Source organism: Hibiscus syriacus, unplaced genomic scaffold, assembly GCF_006381635.1.
Source record: "Hibiscus syriacus cultivar Baekdansim isolate YM2019G1 unplaced genomic scaffold, ASM638163v2 tig00110328_pilon, whole genome shotgun sequence".
In the NCBI taxonomy this organism is placed as follows: Eukaryota; Viridiplantae; Streptophyta; class Magnoliopsida; order Malvales; family Malvaceae; genus Hibiscus; species Hibiscus syriacus.
Window position 1 is genome coordinate 3,732,099 of NW_024062685.1, and position 22,693 is coordinate 3,754,791.

The 22,693-nt window shown below is 33.8% G+C and overlaps 1 long non-coding RNA gene across 1 annotated transcript; it reads right to left on the reverse strand.

Moving 5' to 3' along the window:
* Positions 1-4,762: 4,762 nt before the first annotated feature.
* On the reverse strand, positions 4,763-19,034 carry LOC120118259. Its single transcript, XR_005515740.1, has 3 exons — positions 19,024-19,034; positions 10,738-10,742; positions 4,763-4,961 (listed from the first exon to the last, which is right to left on the reverse strand). It is a non-coding gene; the product is annotated as an uncharacterized LOC120118259 (long non-coding RNA).
* Positions 19,035-22,693: the final 3,659 nt, after the last annotated feature.

The window sequence follows — 22,693 nt, forward strand, 5'->3', positions numbered from 1 at the left end:
TTCTGAATTATAATCTAGAAGGTTAGCACAATAGTAACAAAACGTTTTTTTATCACTTAATTAATGATTTTATTTTTTAATTGTTGTGATAAATCTAATTATATATCACAAGGAAAATAAAAAAAGTTTGGTCCAACGTAATTAATAAAAAAAACGAACAAATCAATTCAATTTTATGTGATATTGCATTTAACATTTGTGTTGAGTGATGGTGTATATATACATACACACACACTAGTGTAATGAACTTTTTCTAGAAACCAATATTGATACTTGTTGGGCAATATCAATATAATTTGCACCAAAATGATAGAAACTAACCTAAACGTGCTTCAAACTCATTTCTAAATACTTCCAACTTATATAATCATGACAAAATATATATCATCAATTTAAATACTCAACAATTTAATAAAAAAATACTCAACAACAAGCATGTATCATGATAGAAACATCATAACTAGTTCATTATAAAACCACTTGGAACTAATAATGAGCTCATACTATCATACCGTTTGACAATGAAGGGTTACTCTCCCCGTTACAATTGCTGCCGTTGGTGCTCGAACTTGTAATCTCTAAAAACAACAACGGTTCCTTTAACCACTTAGGTAAGTTGGTTTGTGCATACCATACATAACTTCAATACAAACTAACGTTGACATTTACATACTTATACACACACTTACATAGATTAAATCAAATTATATATATACAAGGATGGACTGAAGGGGTTAGGGGTAGTCGCCCCCTGAAATTTTAAAATTACTATATATTTTAAGTTTTTTCTATTGAAAATCTATTTTTGTCCCTAGAATTTTATAAGTTTAAGTTCGCCCCCTAGAATTTTAAAAGTTCAAGTTCGTCCCCCTAACATTAAATTTTGCGTCTGTCATTGTATACACACTTATATATAACATACCAAAACTTAACAAAAACATCTATCACTTATACATGCCACCACTAATTAGGATTTTGCAAAATAAAAGAGTTTACATATAGATATGAAATATTGATTTGTCACTTGTGAATTGCCCAAAGTACGGTATAAAAACTTGAAGTAACTCTATCTTACAATTCCATAGAAACAATCAAAGTGAGGTAATCAAACAAGCAAATATAAATAAGCTTAAATCAACTACAGCAATAGAAAGTGCAAACATAAAGATGATCACAACACTTAATTTGCACATTTCATGCATAATTATTCTTGAAATCATAATTTATATTACATTATCGTATCAATTACCTAGATTTAGACAAATGAACGGATTTACAATATCCCTAAAGATAACACCAAATAAGTTTATAATCACATAACGTCTGACGGCAGTGATGAAACATAATACACATTCGAACATGTATCACATCATCTAAAGACACCCTAAACACATTTAACCCATATCGCAAGTGCTAAAACGATCATATGATACGCTACCTATATCCGTAAAAGTACTAAGATAACTAATACTCTTGTTATGATATCTTCATACAACAATTGTCCATTTGTCATTTCTTAATATATACTAGCGGAGCCAGTATGTATTGAGGTATTTTTTTAAAAAAAATTGACCATGTAAATTATATCTGTAATACAAAAAAAATACACTCTTTTTACAAACACTACAACAAAACAGGTTTTTAGCATCGTTTTTTCAATCATATAAAAATGCCGCTAAAAACCTTTGTGACAGAAAAACAAATGCTGCAAAAAACGCCGTAAAGGTTATGATATTTAACGGCGTTTTTTTTTTCAAATGTTGCTATTTATCTTTCCTTTTGTGACGTTTTGTCCCAAAAACACCGCTAAATGTTCTGACATATAATGGCGTTTATTCCCAAAAATGTTGCTAAATGTTATGCCATATAGTGCCGTTTGTGAATGTAAAATGTCGCTATTGACCACATATATAGTGACATTTAACATATTGACTAAATTTTCAAATGTTGTTTTCTACTCTTTTGTTACCCAAATTTGAAATTTTAACCTATAGCATTATCCAATAAACTTCACATCCATAATACAAACTTGAAATCCATAATAAAAAACTTGAAATCCCAATAATAAATCAAAGTTTACATTAACATAAAATATAACGTAGTTCAACATTATTAACTAGAATAAACAATAATAACGTCTAAGATGGTGGACTATGGGGTTAATTTTGTAGTACATCTGCATATAGCTTGAAGTTGATTTTGAAAGTCTTCACATTCCGAAATACAATCGAAACATAAAAATTGATCCAATCTTTTTGCTTTTTCAATGGTCATATCCATGCAAGAAGGATGAAACCTACAAACATAATTATGTTTGGTCAGGAATATATGTTTCATGTACAATCAGGAATTTATATACACACACAGTACAATGGAATCAGTGGCAAAGAACTGAGAAAATACTAACATTCTAACAGAACTTGAAAACATGTCTCTTCAGATCAAATATGTTTTAATTTCTAGCGAAAAATAATCGCAAATAACTCATGCAAAGTCCCTTGAAGTCAACATTGAATCATTGATAATCAGATTGAGTAAACTAAAATCTACTTATCAACCAGCCAGTAGTAGTTCCAACCCATATGTGCCCAAAAGTAACTAGAAATACAACTTGATGACGAGTTATATTGGTCAAAACTAATATAAAATTAAAGCTAGTCAATATAAGTTTCAAAAGTTGAATAGATAACACCCCTAAAGGCACACCAAACAATATGTTACATTTGGTAACATTATGAATTTCAAACTCATCAAGTTCTTAGTGAAGAGGAGCATTAGAAACCTCCAAAAGGCTCTAAAGAAATTTGTCTCCTTTATTTGTCAGACCAAGAAGAAAGACAACTTTGTTACACTTTTCATTGTAGTTTTAGATTAAATAACCTGAAAGGTTAATCTACAACTACTTTAGAGTTAAACTGTCAAAAGTAACATTATTTTGCAGTGTGCGCTAAAAATTCTGAGATTTGTTCACTCAAGGTATTTTCAATAACGTAGTGAACTCCAAATTTTTAAGGAGATATGAGACAACAACACTACAGTGATTTACGTAAAATTCTCTACACTCCACTACTGGCTGACATTACCAGAAGCTAAATCCTCAATTGCAGCAACTATTTTTCCATAAAATGTCAATCAACTAAAATCTTAGTTGATTCATTAGATATGAACTTTCATCAAATTGTAAATCATAAAATCGTTACCATTTCCATGGTGAATTAGGTGATATGAAGATCAAAGGAAGATATTACACATTAATAGTAGAATGTTAATATGGAAATGAACCATATCCGAATAAAATAGAGCAGTTAAGTAATATCAGGCGGCATAAACAGACAACTTAAAGATTCTGAATGGTAATATAAAAGTTTTCAAGGAACTGAAGGTGATCTAGCTCATACTTATCTGTGTCTTAATGAGTCTACCATTACAGCTCACTAGAATGCCTTACATTTAATTGCTTTCAGTCACAACAAAACTACAACTTTATAGGAAGTAAATTTTCAAAGATATTATACCAAATAAAATAGGACACATATAAATCATTATTGGAAAATAACTTCGGAATGTTAAGATATTATTTATACAAACATTATTAAGTAAATGAGTAGTGACTTTACCAATCCTTGCATCCCTCGCTTTGCACCATGAGGTCATCCGAGTTATATGGCATCTCACACTTGCAATGCCTTCAAAACCGAAATCCTGAAAATTAATAAATAATCTCTAAAAACATAGTACAAGGCACTGGGAAAAATCTCAACCCAAAAACACGAGAAAAATCTAAACTCACGCTGCCACCCGGTCCGGAGTGAAGCCTCCAGTGGCAGCCTTATATTCGAACCTACAAAAGTAATCTTCAGCACCAACATTTTCAAGCTTAGTATAGTTTTTATCCACTCTTCACAATCTTGTGTTATTCTCGATAAGACATTCTTTAACCGATCTAGGAATAAGAAAAATTAGGAAAATGCAGAAATAAGAAGCGAGTACATAAGTTAAAGACATATCAATTGATATATAAATTGACATCATGTGATGAATGAAAATTAACTTGAAGTCTTTGCACTTGAATTCATGTTTGCGGACCAAATGTTTCAAATATATAATGGAAAAACAACTCAAATAATTGGCATATGCCCTGTAACAATGTACTGAATCAGGAAAAATAATGTAGAGGGAAAAAGAAAAATAGTATTCAGATTGTATGCGCATCTGAGAACGTAGAGCTTAGGAAAAGAGAGGTTTAACCAGTACACAACGTAAAAAACTCGATATTTATTATTTCAAGTTTCTGCATCAATCTTGCATACTTATCCATCGACATAATGTGTCAAAGTTAGAAAACAACTCAATATTCACTTGTAAGAAAATAAACAACATTGAGAAATCCATATTATTTTTTTTAATTGCAACCATCTAACCTTAGAACACAAAGAGATGATCTAGTTTGTGCTGTAAAAATCGTCAATGCCATGAAAAGAGAAACCTCTTGAAAGGATGGGCTTTGAAATTCGACTAGGGAGATGACTATCCCCATCAATAAAGTCAGCAAGTAAATCCTCATTTTCCTCTTCTGAGATGGGATTGGAGCCATTGATATGATTCTCATCATCATATTGTGGAGAGACATCACCATGAATATTATCAGCATTTCCCTCGAATACCACATAGGATGCTCCATTAAGTGGGGACGAATTGTGAGTTACTTTGTAACTGCAGCTTAGTTTTAGCAAAAATGGGTTTCCATTTCTAAGACAATGAGAAAACCTACTCTTCTTGATATCTGTGTCGACTTTGTTGGCTGATTTGTCGATGTGAAGGACACTAGAATTAGAAGACCTTCCACCAGATGCAGCCATTAAGGGTGCTCCATCACCAACCAGCCCAGCAAAACTAATTATTTGGGCCGTCTCTGGTGGCAAACTAAGCCAGGTTTCCCTCTCCAAAATCATTTTAAGTTCCTGGAAATAAAACAAAAAATAAGCTACAACTCCATTTCAACAGAAATAATAGTAACAATTTATAGGCAGAAGGTACTAGAATTATACACACAAATAATAATAACAATTTTAATATGCTACACTAAGCAAGAAGATAACATAAACGTAAATATTGATACTTGCCTGCCAAAAAATGATCCATGTTCCATTTTTATTCAAAGTTTCATGGAAGTTAGAGCAAAACAATTAAAATATCAACAGTCATTACAAAATAATAATGATGATGACGATGATTATGATGCAATTCTCGAGCCAAACAAAATAACCTTAATAGAATGGCCAAAAACATACCTGAATTCCATAAAAAAAAACCTAGAGCAAAGCGGTTTTTAACATACAATAAACATATCAAAGAAATTGTAGTAGTCTGCAAACTAAGTTGTTAGAAACAGAAAACAAGGAAGCACTGAACTAGTCGAAAACATAAATCCAACTGATATCTTGGTCTACCTCCCTAGTGTTCTATGTAGACGACAAAAATGTAGTAATTTAATGAAAGGTGCAAACAATGATACATCATCCATTTGATAAAACAAATTGACCACAAATGAATTGGTGAGAAGGAAGCCATAACTTGTTTGTATACACTTGAAACATAAAATAATTTGCCAATAATACGTTATGAGGTTATCATCTATGGAAAAAGCAATGCATAAATCATCTAGAAAGTTGAAATCAATGACTTCATACATATACCAGGTATCGAGAATAAGGGGCAGACAATAAATAACTGACAATTAAATAGCTTTCTTCTTTAAACTTTTGACTAACTCCTAACAAGAGCGAATCCAGCTTTTGAAGAGTCATTCCTAGCCAAATCTGCATTAGTATTTAAAATTTGAAGTAAACTTTATTTTCTAAAACCGTCATCCTAGAAACTGAGACCAACGAAGAGAAAGTGAGATCGGCAAAGAAACGGTAGATGGGTTTAGGTAAATGGCGGGAATGAAAAATAGGTGAAGGGAAAAATGAAAAAGGGTTAAAGGGGCATGAGACTTAGAAACCGTAAACTTGCGGCCACTAATGTATTGATAAATTACGGCGTTTATTTAAAAAACACCATTACAGTATGAATCTCTTACAGTGTTTTTTCAAAAATGCCATTATATGAGTCATATTACGGCGTTTATAGAAAAACGCTACTAAAGTATGAGTCTTTAGCGGCGTTTGTCTAAAAACGCCACTAAAGTACGAGTCTTTAGCGGCCTTTGTCTAAAAACGCACTAAAGTATGAGTTTATAGCGGCGTTTGTACAAAAACGACACTAAAGTACGAGTCTTTAGTGGCGTTTATATATAAAGTACAGGTATTTAGCGACGTTTTTGCTTAAAACGCCGCAATATGCAAAACATTAGTGACGTTCTATCAAAACGCCGCGAAATTTGTTATTTTGTGGTGTTTGTTCTAAAAATGCCGCTATAAATTGACTCACCATTTAAAAAAAGTTAAAATAAAAAATTAAAATTCAATTTTCCCACTTAAAAATATCTTATAATTTTTAAGTTTGATATCCCAAAATAAATTTTCTAACACTATCTCGGTTGATATATTAAAAAGTATACTTTGTTTCGATTTCTATTATAGCTTTAACATATCAATTTCTATGACTAATTCATAATCATAATATGTCACAATCTAGAGTTATGATTGTACTTTTCTATAATTTTGAGTCTTTTACGGTCCAAAAAGATTCTTTTGAACCTATATTAGGTTATACAACTCATATGTAACGATCTTTTAAGTCTATTTTGAAATTCTAAGTGTTAATATGTTTAATATACCCCTAAGTTTAATTTAATAGATCATGGAACTCTAAGTTTTGAGAAATGACCAAAATTTTCATAGTATTAAATACAATAAAACTTCGATAATTTAATAATATTGATATCACATAATTTTATTAATTTAAAGAAGTATTAATTAATCAATAAATTAATAATTATTAATTTAAAGATATATTTTTTGATTCAATGAACCCAGGTAAAAATGATAGAAGTCCAAAATTTAGAAGAAATTGTAGCTAGTTTTATTGAAAATTTTAATGAGGATGAAAGTGAAGATGATACAATGTCTTTGCAACCAATTACCTGGAAGGAAGCATTCATAGCGACAAAACTATTCACATTTTTTTGTTGCAGTATGAGAACGTAGCATTGGAAGTTTTGGTGAAATACCACTAGACTTAAATTTTAAGAAGAAATATTCCTTACTCTATTGAAAATTCAAGTCATATACTAGAAATAATTTTGAAACATTTTTACAAAGGGTTTCGGATTTTAATTGAGTCAAAAATCAATTTTTAACCTTGCAGTGTCGATACTGCATGAACAATATCGATATTGATCATGTTGTACCGATACATGTATCGATACAAATAACCTAAAAATGTGAAGCAGTACCAATACTTCTCGTAGCAGTACTGATACTGCTTATAGAAGAATCGATACTCTCGTTATGTTTTTGTCAAATGCAAATTCCAGTATACCATTTTAGCATCGATACTCCATTGGTGAGTACTGATACTCCCGTTCCCCAATGGATAGATTTTTTACGGGAAATTTCTTTCCAACGACTCTATTAACCCTCACAAAAATACCCATACAGTTAGAATAAAGTGAAGGGTATAAAAATAATATTCCAAGTCATATGTAAAGACAATAGATCAAATAGAAAGTCAAAGCAATCACAAAGAGTAAAAAAAATCAAGTCAATATTTACAAATATTCTTTTGCTTTTAAGTACACTTTTGTACTTCTTTGTTTATTCTTTCAAGTGTTCTATTTGTTATGAATTGTGCAAACACTACAAGAAAATATACCTTTAATGACACACGCTAATTTATAACTTGCAAAAAATGTGTGTCATAAAAAAATGTCATGTTTTTTAAAATCTGAACTATTTATGACTTACAATAATGTGTGTCATATTTAGAGTACACTTTTATTTGTGTGTCATCTATAAAAATCATCTTTTAATTTCCCCCATTATTTTCATTATTTCCCGTTTCTTCCCCCTTGATAAACAATTTAGGCCGCATGCTTCCCCCTTTTTCTCTTTTTCCCTTTTTCTCTTTGTTGATTTCTATTTTGTTTGATTTAATGGGTTTGATGTTTTTACTTCATATATGTTTGATTTCTCTTTGCATTTTCCCTTCCTGTCTTAAGCAGGTAATTCAAATTTTTTGTTTGTTTTTAATTGAAATTGAGATATAATTTCATTATCTGGTACAAATGTTTTAAGGTAGCATGTATAAATTTCATTAAGGTTGTAAATGTTTGCAGTTTAGGGTAGTTTAATTTTATTTTTTTAGGATTTGGAATGTTTTCGAGTTGGGACGATTTGTGGGGAATTGGTGTAAAGTTAGTCTTTTTTGGGTTTCATTTGTTCTAGTTTATTGTAATGTTCTTTACTGATAGATCTTATTGATTGATGCCATTTGTTCCTGGTATCTAATTTAGGGAATTAGTTTGTGCTTCTTCTTTGTATTATAGGGGAAATATACTAGGTATAGAGTGCAAAGTTCGAATCAAAATGTCATTTTCAAATACTCCAAATTAAGAATAAATAACGTAAAATTTCTTTCTTTTGTCCTCTTTAAGTGTATTCGCTTATTGTTACTAGTTTGGATCTTTACATAATTTAAGTTGTTTTGCAGTTGCTGGTTACGAATATAAAAAGCTTCTTGGATTTAGAGTTATAAATCGATGAATAAGTCAATAAGTTTTGGAGTTGATGGTTTTATTCTCTTTTGCTATGCAGCCTGGTCCACTGGAGTTTCCAAACCAGTGTATTATAAAGCGGAACAAAAAACTCTACGTTTTTCCTTTATCTTTCCCTTTCACCATGTAAGTACTTTTTTTCTTCACAAGCAAAACTTGACGAGGTCGTGTTAATTAGACTGATGCTGAAATAAAAAGGGTTAAAAGGGACATAATCTATTTTGTCAAAGGTCTTAAATTGACTTTTGACTTCCATTTAGGTAGGTGCAAAACTATGGACTTCTAACCTAATACCTTTGACTAAGTTATACTTGGTCTCAACCTTTCAAAATCTCTATAATTGTCTAGACAAATTTTCAATTTTCTTCGCGGTCTTACACACCATTGAGCCCTCTGGACTTGTTTATTCTATACATGGAACATTATCATCTTATATTTGGGGTTTTTTAATGTGATGATACCAGTATGCTCACCATTTTCTCTTGAAAACAAATTGTTGTGGTTGCTAACTTGCTAATTTTGTTTTACTAGAACTCACCTTCACATTCTTATATCCAGTCCTTGAACAATGTGGATAAGTCTCCAGTGATTTCTTCTAATCTGTATGCTATTACACTTTGGACTCATTTCTCCATGTGGCTGGGGTTTTCTTTAAAAAAATTGTGTTTTTTCCATAATAACCTTGTGATAAGCATAACAAAATCATGATTGTGTTGGTTATGTTGTTGAAACAGGCATATGTGTTATTTCTTAGTTCGTAAGGATCTGATTATGCAACCTCTTTGCACCTCATTCTCTCTTTTACGCTCTCAATATCTTTCCTTCTTCAGAGATGCAGAGTAGTGATATTTTCTTTCTAGAAGTGGAAAATTTGGGTAATGGAAAACATGCTAGGATAACAACGATTTCCTTCATTTCAGTTATTTATTTAACAGTTCCCTTAGTAAAGATGACCGAGTCATTTTGTTAATACTAAGTGCAGAGTTTAAAATCTTATTTCCAATATGATTTTACACCTTACAAATCTTTGCCTGATTTAAGTATGTTACAATCAATCTGCTATCATTTATTCTTTTTCCTCAAAGACGATGCTGCCAGTTGCAAAGCTATATAGGTTACATTTTCTTTATAAACCAACTAACCAAGACATTTTTGTCTTTCGATAGTTAATCAGAGCATATGGTAGGGTTTATTATGGTTTAAACAATCTTTAGCAGTTATCTTTTTGGCCAACATGCAACTAGAAAGTGGGAGGAAAACAATAAAGGGGGTGTTACATGTGAAAGTGAGGAAAACAATCATAGGTTTGTGTCATTTTTTCAACGTGATGTGTAGTAAAGTCGTTGACGTTAATAAGCTAGGCAAGTTGCAAAGTGACATCGTATTAACTTTGTGTTTGTTAGAGAAGTATTTTCCTCCTTCGTTTTTCGATGTCATGATTCACTTGATAGTGCATTTAGTTAGAGAGGTGAGGTTATGTGGGCCGGTTCATTTTAGGTGGATGTATCCATTTGAGAGATACATGAAAATCTGCTCAACCCTCCAGATATGTATCCTTATTTGAAGAAAGATGACTGGAAGGTTTTTGTATCACAAATACTTTCAAAGAAGTGGGAGATTAGTTAAACTTTTCGTGTTTGTATTTATTATATATATTAGTTTTAGAAACCATTCTTGACTGTTTTAATGTTTCTAATGCAGGAAACAAGTAAGAAAGCTAAAAAAAATGCACAACGAGGTAAACACCAACTTGGAACAAAAATCTATTTAACATGATCAATTCTTGCAAAATGGTGTTAGGCTTCTGAAAGAATGAGTTGATAAACAAAATTTTTGTGACCCTTGTGCTTGATTTTATAAATTTTGAATTATTGTCAACAATTGTCTTCATACAATTTTTGCCTGTTTATCCTATCAGAAACTGGTGTTTCCAGGAGTTTTGGTCCTGGGAGAGATAATGGAACAAATCTAGTTGTAGAGAAAGGAAGTGGTCAATCTTCATTAACCTTACTGGAGACAAAAACTAAAGAATCAACTTTGGTAGCCAGGTGGCCAAAATTTGGAGATCTGTTATCTTATATGATTTTCCTTTTATGCTTATTATTGTCGATTGATTAAAATATGGCTTCAGTTAAATGTGGTTTGTTACATTTTCATTATTTTGTCTTATAGCCCTATACCTGTCATCGCCAATGGTCCTACTGTTGTAGTGGCTGAAACTTCTTCTACATCGGCAAGAAATGCTGCTAATCAACCTTCAGAAAATTCATCTGTTGTGAGCTCAGACGGGAGTACACCATCCCCTGCTGGTGCAATAAACAAACCTACCATTGCCTTTGAAAGTAGGGACATGAGTGGGCCACCTGCAGCAAGCTCTAGTGGCTGCTCCATGTCAACTACTCCAGCATCTTCCTTGACAATCTGCTTCTCGTCCTCAGACCCTGTACTAGTTCCATCTAGTGATTCTCAGCCCCCTGACACTTTGGGCACAATCAAACATGAAGTGGGAGGTGGTCGGGCTTCTGCAGAACCATATGTAGTTGTCCCTACTGAAAGAAAATTAGCTTATGGTTAGGATTTTAAAAAATAGTTTTGGAGATTTATATTCCTCATATCGATCAATCTGATTAGTTCTTTCTATTACTTATGGCAGCTAATGAACTTAGTAGCACTTTTATGCAAGGAAAGACGTTAAGCAAGTCTTCTAGAGTAATGAAAAATCTGTTGAGTGAGTCTTCCCAATTTTCATCTACTGTAACCTATAGTTCCTCTTTGAGTCAGTCTTCATCTAATTATTGTAGCTGCTCATAAGTAATTAGCCCTCAGAAAGGTATTTTTGAATGAATATTATCTTGATCAATGCTGTTTTGTAACTTTTCTATATATTGGTAATTGCTGATGAAACTCAGATGGTGTTTTATTGGTTTTATGGCTTAATTGGGTAAATCCAGAGAAATATTGTGGATTTTGTGCTATAATCCTTCTGATACACCCAAAAAAACTGATTTTTGGCTTTTTGTTGGACTGTATATGGATGCTTAAGTTGTCTCGATCTAACCTAGATATCAAGATATATGCGTTATTTGTTAGAGATGGGATTTATCTAAATTCACTTAGACCAGGAAAGTTTAGTTGAACGCCCTCCTTTGTTTGATTGATTAATGATGTTCAGAGTTTAGACCCACTATGTTACTCCTTATAATCATTGGAATCTATAACTAATTTTGGTAAATAAATATCAGTAACCTTTTCCTCTGAACGAAATAGAATTCAGTAGCACGTTTGTTGCAAAGTTTGAATGAAAATCATCATTATAACCGAGAAGGATGGGTGAATTACCCATATGAAATTTAAGTATCCTCTTAAATAACAGTGTAACTGTGAGAAATGAAAAGTAAAGCTTTTAAAGCTTAAGATACCTTTACCACAAATTTACTTGATTTTTCGTTCGTTTCATATTACTTAGTGATGAGTGATGACTTGATAACCATAAATGAAAATGTTTGCTCTTTACAAATGTTTGGACTACTTTATGTTCTCACCTGAAGATAGTTGATGCTTGATTAATATATGCAAAGTATTAATTCCTATATGTCATCAGCAGTTGGTTCAAATAAGGAGTGGAAACCAAAGTCGATCAGCTCTAATTTTGGGCAGGGTTCGGGAACAGCTGGTGCATCTGATGTTCCTACTAGTTCAGTTGAAGCCAATGCTCATTCACAGCCTGTTTCAAGAGTTCTCGACTCTGAAGAAGCAACTTCAAAATTGCAGAAGAAGCTAGAGGAGTTGCATCTCCCGCAACGTCTACATGTTTAATATTCCTAAAGAATTGGTATCTAATGTGGAAAACTTTATTATGCCATGATATTTTGTATTGACATATGATTACAATATTTTTGATAACTTAATGTTAATATATTGTATTCAAATGGATTGCTTATATATAATATGATATACATATTTTGTATTATGAGGCATTAAATGTGATTTAGTTTGATTATTTGTCAATCTACAATATATATATATATAATTTACGACATACAATCACGACACATGAATGTGTGTCATCTTTTCTAATGACGTGTGCTTCAATGACACACAATGTAAGTCATAAATGCGTGTCATAAATTATGACACACAAATGTTTGTCTTCTTTATTTATGACGGGGCTTCAATGACGCGCAATGAGCGTCATAAATGCGTGTCATAAATGCGCGTCATAGATTTATGACGCACAATTGCGTGTCATCTGAGATTTATGTCGGTGGCTTTAATGACGCGCATTTGTGTGTCATCTGCACCCATAGATGACGATCAATGCGCTTCATTAAAGGGGTTTTTTCTAGTATTGAACCACATTCATTGTAAGAATTTTTTTAAAGTTTGTTATTTGTAATTTCTTCTCAGGCAGGGTTGTACACTTGAGACTTTGGGATACAAGTCTAAGTGTGTCGTAAGGTTACATCTTATCCTAAAAAGTTTAAACAAATTAGTGAATTTGTTGCAATCCTTAGTGTGGAAGCTAAGGTCGTGGATGTAGACTTAATTGAACAAGTTGAACCACTCTAAAAATGCTTGTGTCAAATATTTCATTCTCTTGCAAAAAGCTTCCATCGGTATTTTATTTGTCAATTTACCCCTTCTTGGCCATTCTATTGGTTCGATCGACTAAACAAAAAATAGAATTAGAACCTACATAAATTATAAAATAGAAATTGTATTTTTCCTTTAAAACCTTGTTATTGATAAAATTGTAGAAATGAAAAAACAATAGAATTAGAACCCACACAAATTATCAAACAAAAGATCACATAAATAATTAAACAAATATAATATTTTTAAATTGTAGTTAATGAAAGATTTACTATAAAAATAAATTTAATTTTTTATATTTTAATATTAAATTTAAAATGTAAAATAAGAATATAAAAATGAATTATAAATTATTAAATAATAAAAATAAAGATAAAATATGAAATTTATGATTTTCAATTATGTTTTTATATTTTAAGATTTACACGTGCCACCACCTAATCAGAATTAAATATAAAATTATAAAATAAATTATTAAATTATTAAATTTTGTTTTAAAATATAAAAGAATAAATTTATTTTTATTGTAAATCTTCTATTAGTTTCAATTTAATATATATATAATGTATTTAAATATAAATAAAATATTATATTTATTTATTATATGCTCCTTTATTTTATAATTGTGTAAATTCTAAATTCTTTTATTTCTTTTTTTATCGTTATTATTGATACAATCTGTTGTGAGTTTAAACCGTTGGTGACCTTTGGCCTTGTGATTTGGCTACCCAGTTTCTGAATCTTTCTCTTTAATGTTGGTTTGATTCTTCTTAAGTGCAAATATGTCCCCTTTATTTTCACTTCAATTGGGTGGTGACACGTGTTACCTCCAGATTGAATAGAAAATCATTTAATTAAATAAATTAAAATTCATAAATAAAATCTTCCAATCATGTATTAACACGTGTCACCTTCTAATACCATGATTAATTTATTAAGTTAAATTTATTTAATTGAATTAAAATAATGACTAAATTGATAGAATGTGTAAATATTAAGGACCAAATATAATTATGCCAATTTTATTAACTAACACGTCACCAACTCTGTTAAAATTAACGATCAGTGGTTTAATTGAAGCATTTAAATAATTGGATGATTTGATTGATCAAATCGGAACGTATGTAGTCAATATGAAAATGAGTAATAGTTTAATGGTCACGTGTGGCGTGAAGTACCGTACGCATCTGAATGAAGCAGACGCTTTGCTCAACCATTACTAGATGGTGACAAGGTGTTTCCCATCTAATGTTTATTTGTGTGGCAACCATCGGTACAAGCTTGCGTTGATGGTTTTTTTTTTGTGTTTTATCAATATGAGAAAAATATGTTATACTCCTTTTAGATTTTCCCCTTTTCTCTCGCTTATGGGTCTGAGTGGCCCTAGTGGGGATTTTATGTTTTTAAACTTGGATTATTAACTTCGCTTGGTGGATCGGTGGCGCAAAGTGTGGTGAGTGTGTCTTTTACTTCGTTGCTTTCAAAGGCAGTTTCGGGGGCTGGATTTGGCTGGTTGGTAAGGAAGGTCCTAGATCTCTGTTGGTTTCTAATCTTCTGGGATTTGTTTCAAAGGCTGGGGATGGTCAGGCTGGCAATGAGGTTCTAGATCTCTGTTGGATTCTTATTTTCATCACTTTCGAAGTTGATGGATGTTGTTGGATTGGCTAGTAAAGGGGTGGATTTGGTTCTCCTCCTGTATTTTTTAATATGGTAGTTGGGTCGATTAGGAAGATTAGAGAGGAACCGAATTTGATGGAGGCATCTAGTAGCGTTTTTTTAGGTAATTCGAGTCATTTGAATTGGAAATCTTTGTTTGATGTTAATAAGGTACATTGTTTGGATTATTTTCCACCGATTAAAATGGATGGTAGGATTGTGGTTCAACCACCTCAGGAGATGTTGGAGGCAGGTTCGGCTCAATGAAATACTTCATTGGTTGGGTAATTCATTAGTGACCCTCCTAATTTTTGTTTGTTTCATAAGGTTGCTAACAAATTATGTGGCTGAGAAGGGCTGTTGAGGTAAAGTATTATAGACCTAATCTTTATCTGATTGTGTTTCTTTTATTGGTATTGAGGGATTGCGTTCTTAATGCAGGTCCTTGGTATATTCAACATGAAAGTTTGTTGTTAAAAAAATGGGTGCCTAAGATTCAGTAAGTGAAGTTTGACTTGGCTAATACATCAGTTTGGGTTAAGTTGGGGTAGATTTCTTTATAACTTTATAATAAAAAGGGCTTGGTTATCTTGCGAGTGTTGTTGGTCGGTCATTATGTTCTAATCATAGCATGCATTTAGGGGTTCATCTGGACGATGCTAAGGTTTGTGTTGAGATAGGTGTTGAGGATGAGATTCTGTCTTTTATTGAGGTGGACTTGGGTCATGGTGGGTTTGCTGAGGTTAGTGTAGAGGTTGGTTGGCTTTCTTCTAAATGTATGGATTGTAGGAGGTCTGGTCTTGAGGTAAAGTTTTCCCTATGAAGAGGTTGATTAGGGGTTGAATGAGGTGTAGTCTACTGTGGCTGGAGGTGGTGATGAGAAGGTTGTGGTGAAGGAGAGATTAAGTGGGTTGGAGGTAGAAGGTTAAGGTGTTGTTGGATAGGGGGTGGTGTGGGTTTGGGTGAGGCTAAGGGGAAGAAAGTTACGAAGGGTGAGAGTATAGATTGTGGTCATTCTAGTTCAGTTGTGGAGGGGTTGGGGGTAGGTCTTTCTAGGTTGGTTTTAGTGGGTGGTGTTTTGGAGTCGAATAGATTTGAGGTTCTTCATTCTATTAATGATGAGGTGGTTAAGGAGAAGCAAGTTGTTGTGACCGAGGTGTTAGAATTGATGACCACTTTAAAACTGAAGGAGCAAACTAAGGGGAGAAAGAAGGGTAGAGGTGTGAAACAAGTAGGAAAAGTAAGTCTAGGTCTAGTTTCGTAATGAGTTTCTTAGTATGGAATGTATGAGGCCTTAATGATCATGTGAAGTAGGGATGTGTGTTGAGTAAGGCTAGATTGTTGAAGGTGTGTTTTTTTTTGTTTTAGTATAAACGAGTGTTAAAAAGGATAATTCTAAAGGTATTCTTGATAGGGTGTTTTTGGATTGGGATAGTTATAACAAATAAGGGTATACTGATAATGAACGTATTTGGTTTCTTTAGAAGAAAGGTTGGAGTTACCAGCTTCTTCAAACCACTAAATATATGTTATCTTGTAGGGTTTGTAAAGGGGGTGTTTCTTTGATTTTTTAGCGGTGTATGGGTGTAATATGGGGGTGGATAAGATGATGTTATGAGAAGAGCTAGGGGAGTTGCATAATAGTATTAGAGATAATGGTTAGTTTGTTGCTAGGGATTTAAATATGGTTGTTGATCCGAGGGAGAGTTTTGATTTTGATGGGCTAACCTATAAGTTAGGACACACTTGAGTTTGTTGAGTGTTTGCAAGGTCTGGGTCTTGTGGATCATTCCTATTCACGTGGCTTGTTTACTTGGTCTAATAAGTAGGAGGTGGGGTTGTTATGCATAAAGATGGATAGAGTTTTGGTTTCAGCTAATTGGTTTTCTCAGTTTTCAGGCTCTATAGTGGAATTTCTCCCTATGGATATATCTGATCATTTTCCTGGTGTTTTACGACTACAAGCTTCTGAATATAAGCCTCCTAGGCCATTTAAATCTTTTAATTTTTGGGTGACACATGCTGAGTTTCTGGATGTGGTACGAGAGTCGTGGGGTGAGAATGTGAGAGGGGATCCTATGGTTAGTTTTTTTTTGTAAATTAATGAGCCTTAAACCGATGTTAAGGGGTTGAACAATAGGTATTTTAGTGATATCTCTGGTAGGGTAAGTGGTAAAAGGATGGAGTTGGAGGGAGTGTAGTCTAGGTTGATGGTTTCCTATGTGCCTAATTTAGTGGTTGAGGAGAGGAAAATTGCCTCAAAGTTAAGTGTCATTCAGGGGGTGGAGAAGTAGTTTTACATACAGAAATCTAAGATTAAATTTGTTTATGAGGGATCAAAATACTAAATATTTATCAAAGGGTTGCTATTAAGCAAAATAGAGATTCGATTAGGTGTTTCGTTGAAGATATAAGGGCTAGGTTGAAGGTTTCAGAGATATTGTTGTTGAGTTTATTAGTTTTTTTCGTCATACTTTAAGGAGCGCGGACAGGGTCTCGAGGAAGTTCACAAATGAATTGTTGGGTGAAGTTTTAGGGGTTAGGGTTTCTAATGGTAAGTTGGGGGTTTAAGGGGAGGAAATTAAGGATATGTTATTTGGTATGAATAAGGATAAGGCTCTCGGGCTGGATGGTTACACAACTAAGTTTTTTCAAGCTGCGTGGGATGTAGTAGGAGGGGATTTTGTGGAAGCGGTTTAATATTTTTTTGCGACTAATGTTCTCCATACTGGTTTTAAAGCTACAACTATCATATTAATGCTTAATTTTCTGAATACTTTGGTGGTTATAGACTTCAGACATATTTCGTGTTGTTGTATTGTATACAAGTACATTACTAAAATAATTACAGAACGTATGAAGGTTGTGTTACTGAATGATATTGGAGATAATCAAAGTAAGTTTATAGAGGAAAGAGAGATGGTAGATAATGTTCTACTAGCTCAGGAGCTTTTGAAAGGGTATGGTTGAAACCAAATCTCGTGTAGGTGTGCGATTAAGGTAGATTTAAAGAAAACATTTGATTCGATTGATTGTGTCTATATTATGCGAGTTTTAAAGGTTTTGAATTTTCCTTTGGAGTTTAAGGGATGAGTGGAAGCTTGTGTTTGTTATTCTAAGTTTTCTTTTGCGTTGAATGGTGGATTGGTTGGTTATTTTAGTGGGGCTAAAGGAGTTCATCAAGGGGATCCCTTATCTCAATATTTGTTTATTCTTGGTATTTTTTTTGTATTGTTTGCTTAATTGTGCGGTTCGTTGTGGGGTTTTTGCGTATCATCCTAGGTGTTAGAGGGTGGGGCTTCGTCATCTTTCTTTTGCTGATGATTTGTTGGTTTTTGTAAAGGGTGATGTTGATTCAGTTCAGGGTGTGTGCGCGATTTTAGCTTTGTTTCATGAAATTTTTTATCTTCAAGTGAATCCTATTGTAACACTCTAATCGAGTTTGACCCATAGATCCATGGATTACAATGTTACACTGGACTACCAAAATAGTGACACAAAAATTTCCTTTAAAAACATGCTTATAATTTACTGATAGATAATCATCCATAATGAAAAAATAAAATGTGATAATAATATGGTTTACAAATTGATGGGGACCTCCAAAAATACATCCACAAAATATAAATAATAAGTACCAAATAAAGTTACGACTGAATGCAACAAGGTTCTATAATAGTATATGCCCTCTAAAGATAAATCAAGACGTACTCTGGTGGTCTCTAATGATCTGATCTGCTGAACTAGAATGCCTGGTGGCGATAACTCCCCTCAAACTGCCCCTAAGGTCCTGCACATGGTAACTTATTCCGAACACTGAGCTTACGAGCTTAGTGCCTTACTAATAATTGTACAATATTATGTATTCATTAAAAGAGTTGGCTTGCGACATAGGTATGAAATATGTGAAGAAATAATATATTAAAACCTACTTTGCTAAACTATAGTAGGCATCATGGTGCGGTGGAGGGATTATGTCATCTCAGAGCTTACACACCTCTAGTCTACCGGGTGGGAATCCAAAATTTTGTCGTCGAAAACTTACACCCGCCAACCACTTTGTCGAGTCTTAGGGCATCTGACTCCTAGTCGACTGCTGAAGTGTTATAAACTGACTTGGATATCCACTTACTATCGTACTCTGCTAAAGAGAAACTCGGATGTCCTAACCGTTTCCTGAGCCTCAAACAAGGCTAGGTTTTTGTAACCTAACTGTTACGATTTCTACTATTATGATATTAATTACTCTTATCACTTGAAGTCTTATTTACTATTATTAGAGTGTAATTGGGGCACCTCTAGTCTTTTCCCTTAACCCTTGGATTATTTATCAAAATTTTCTCGTGGGTATCAATACTAACCCATCAGTATCGTTACCAATCCCTTGGTATTGATATCTACATGTTGGTATCAATACCCCCTGTTTGACCTGGCTTTTTGGTTAAGGAAGTATCGATACTCAAGGATAAGTATCGATGCTCTAGTGTGAGGGTATCGATACTTGACCGAGTATCAATTAGGTTTCATGTTTCAAAAATTACCCAATATCAATAACCTTATGGGGAGTATCGATACTCCTTCCCTGGTATCAATACCCAATGAATGAGTATCGATATTATCCTTATAAAACTGTCTGATTTAAGCTTGACTGAAGAATAATATCAATATTATTTTACATTATTGATACTCTCGCTCATGGGGGCTTTGTTTTGGCATGAAAAAAATCTTATATTTCCATACCCAAAAGTCCCATTGAGGTCCCCAAGTGATGTTCAAGTATTTTATTTGATAAAAATGGGTCATAAAAGGTCTTAACACATACTGAAGCATCAAAAATATGAATCTACCATGAAAATGCTTCAAGCTCATGCAACCTATCAAATCTCATCTAAATGAGATACACATGATATTGGTGAGTTAAAAATGAGTTACCTTGAGTATTTGGCTACTGGTAGTGTCAACGACTTAACCCAAGGTGAGTTTTTCCTTCCCCGTTGATTGAGAGCCTTCTCAACTTCTCCCACTAGAAAAAATCAAGAATATAAATCACTAACATTGTTGGGATGATTAGAGGATAATTTAAAATGTTCTAAGAGGCCTAAATCTCTCCAAAACGAACTGAAAAATACTTGGGTTTCTAAAACCTTCACTAAACCTATTTTTTTTGGTTTTTTGTTCACCAAAACCTACAAATGGGAGCTTGAATTAGAGCTGAAAGTGAAAGCATGATGGTTCTTACCTTAGCTTAATCTTGCAATAGTTGGAAATTTATAAAGTTTCCACATTTAGGCTTATCTTGAAAAATAAGTAGATGAAGAGAAGAGAAGAGAAGAAGACAAAGAAGAGTTGAGAAAAAAGGGAGAAGACAATGTGATATCACCAATAATTAATAACTATTCAGCTTTTGAAATCTTTATTGCTGAAATTAATTCCTTGGTCCCTTTGATTTTGAATGCAGACTAAAAACACCCTTTTTACTTTTCAAGGCCCAACTGGGGTTGACCCGAAACTTCTAAACCAAAATCTGGGGTGTTACAACTTTCTCCTCCTAATAAGAAATTTTGTCCTAGAAATTTACCTGGATAGAAGAGGTGGGTGTACTGAAGCTGCATGTCATCCTTGGTTTCCTAAGTTGCCTCATCGATGCAATGGTTCCTCCATAGCACATTGACCTGTGAAATCCTCTTGTTCCTTAACTCTTTCACTTCGCTTACCAAGATTCTGACTGGTTTTTCTGTATAGGTCATATATATAATGACCTCAATCTGCTCTAAGGGTATGAAGTGTGAAGGATCCGAGCGGTACCTTCTGAGCATAGATACAAGGAACACGTTATGGATGCGCTCCAAATCTGGTGGTAAGGATAACATCTAAGCCACTGGTCCAACTCTTTCAAGCATCTCATAAGGTTCTACGAAGTGACGAGCCAACTTTTCTTTATGCCTAAAGCAGATTACTTTCTTCTATGAGGAAACCTTGAGGAACACCTTGTCCTCAACTGTGAACTCGATGTCCTTATATTTTAAATCTACGTAAGACTTCTGTCTATCTGAAGCTTCTTTAAGCTGGCTCTGAATCATACTGATCTTTTCCTCTGTCTCTCCGATCAAGTTTGGGCCTACCATCTTACCCTCACTGAGCTCTGTCCAACAAAGTGGAGTCCTACACTAATGGCCATACAAGGCCTCATATGGATTTATCTGAATGCTCGACTGATTGTTGTTGTTGTAAACAAACTCCACTAACGTCAAATGCTCCTCCCAACTACCATCTAGATCAATGATAGTACAACTGAGCATGTCCACAAGAATATGGATAACTCGCTTAGACTAGCCATCTGTCTGAGGATGAAAAGATGTGTTGAAGTACAGTTTGGTGCCTAAGGACTTGTGGAGGGCTTTCCAGAAATGAAAAGTGAATCAGGAGTCTTTGTTTGATATGATGGAAGTTGATACACCTTGCAACCTCACTATCTCATGAATGTATAACTGAGCTAACCTCTCTGAGGTATAGTCCATCATAATTGGAAGTAAGTGCTTTGATTTGGTCCGATGATCTACTATAACCCAAAATACATCATATCTTTGTTTGGTCATTGGTAACTCGGTTACGAAGTCCATGATTACCCTGTTCTATTTTCACTAAGGAATCTGAATGGGCTGGATCAAACCTAAGGAAACCTTGATTTTCGCCTTAACCTACTGACATATTAGGCATCTAGCGACAAGCTCTGACACTTTTCTTTTCATAGCCGGGGTGTACTGAGAGTGGACTGTAATGTGCCTCGTAGAGAATTATATCGCGCAACTGAGCGTCTATAGGTATGCACAAATGACCTCTAAAGTACAATACATCTTCATCACACAACTCAAAACCCGGGCCTCACCCTGACGGACCTTCTCAATCTAGGCTCTCAACTGATCATCTAAACTCTACAGTATTTTAACATCACCTACCAACTCTGGATCAACTTGTAGCTCAGCTAACAACCCTCCATCACTAGATAAACTCAGATGTGCTAGGAAGGCTCGTAACTCTGTCATTGACTTTCTGCTCAAGGCGTCTACTACAACATTGACCTTTACAGGATGATAATCTATCACATAGTCGTAGTCCTTAAGTAACTCGACCCATCTACACTGTCTGAGATTCAAATCTTTTTGAGTGAAAAGATACTTGAGACTTTTGTGATCGGTGAAGATGTGACACTTCTCACCAAAGAGCTAGTGTCGATAAATCTTGAAAACACTACTGCAAGGTCAATGTCATGTGTAGGGTAATTACCCTCATGAGGTTTAAGTTGACACGACGCATAAGCCATAACTTTACCTTCCTGCATTAGAACACACCCAAGTCCATTCAACGATGCATCACTAAAAACTGTGAAGACCTTAGCCGGATTTGGTTGGGTCAACACTGGGGCTTGGGTCAAGATGACCTTTAACTATTTGAAGCTCTCTTGTCGCTTCTCATTCCATATGAAGGGGACTCATTTATGAAGTAATTTAGTCAATGGGGAGGCTATCATTGAGAAGCCCTTGACGAAATGACAATAATACCCGGTTAATCTAATGAAACTAGGCACCTCTGACACATTCTTAGGTGGCTCCCACTCCACTATAGCATGAATTTCTAGGGTCGAATCTGATACGTTTACTGAAATGACATGTCCCAAGAATGATACTTCTGATAGCCAAAACTCACACTTTCTAAATTTGGCATACA